The sequence below is a fragment of the Anneissia japonica genome, unplaced genomic scaffold (genome assembly GCF_011630105.1).
Source record: "Anneissia japonica isolate Jap-2015-1 unplaced genomic scaffold, ASM1163010v1 scaffold287748_len1686314_cov196, whole genome shotgun sequence".
Classification (NCBI taxonomy): Eukaryota; Metazoa; Echinodermata; class Crinoidea; order Comatulida; family Comatulidae; genus Anneissia; species Anneissia japonica.
In genome coordinates, this window is record NW_022727190.1 from 436,979 (window position 1) to 438,267 (window position 1,289).

The following is a 1,289-nucleotide window of genomic DNA, read 5'->3' on the forward strand; positions in this document are numbered from 1 at the left end:
CCCCCCCCCCAGAAAATATATCCTAGAGCCGCCACTGACGAGAAGCACACACACAAGACAACTTTTCCACGGTAGCCGAATAATAAATTAATGCACGTAATTGAAAATATGATTGGACAACACATACATTAGACAATCATGTTTGTATTTTAGCGTTAATTCGACGATGGCAATTATTCAAGATGCAGGCCGTAACCAGGGGGAGGTGTTCCTATGGTTCGATGGTAAAACAACAACGATGGTGAGTGATGTTTTGCCTACCTGACGCGTTATCGTGAATACTCAGTACGTTCCCAAATACTTGCGAAAAAAAAATCGGGTGGTGATTCAGATGGCAAACCATTATTCCTGTGATGTTTTTCTGACGCAAACACACATCGAAAAACATATGGTGATTTAATTAACATATGTTATTGATGGTTGGAATATTGAATATTGACATTGAATGGGAAATGCTGTTGAAAATGATTATAATGTCAATGAATAGTTCTAATGGTGTAATTTCTCTTAATAATGTAAATTCTGGCAGCATAATAGGTAAAATAGCGACCATCAGTAAATCTTTATCAGTCTGATCTACTACAAGACTAAGAAAGTACAGTAGCAGCGATCAACCATAATAGTGAATCACGCCATTTACTATAGCAATCGAAATAATACACTTATACATAAATAGACACCATAAAACATCTATATATGTCCCTAATAAAGCAGTTACTCCATCCATAATATAATATTCATATAATTATTATATAATATAATTACAAATATATATTGGTCTATAATAATAGATTAAAAGCGTTTACACATTTGAAACTTACAAGGAACACTCAAGGTATATTTTTTTTGTAAAATGTCAGACATCACAATTTGGATAGCTCTATATGGACAAAATGATGTGCATTAAAGAAATTTACGCATGATCCTTGCATATGTTTAAGAGGCATAAGAAAATTCCACTGACGGGCAAAAATCTATCATTTTTATATACAGTATCATTGATTACAGGTGTCTCTCCAATTAATGACCACTTTTGAGACTGGAGTTTGCATGGAATTTAGTAGCTTTGGTCTCTAATTAGAATAAAGATAAAGGACCACAGAAAATTGTTCTTTAATTAGAGGGGTCATTAATTAGAGGGAGGCCTGTATTTAATTTCATGTGATCACATGAATATAAATATTATTAGTGATACAGTACATACATTCGTGAGCATCTACAGTATTTCAAATTAATCGCCTCAAATTAACTACTGTACCTTGTCTATTGTTTGTCTCTTATACACATCT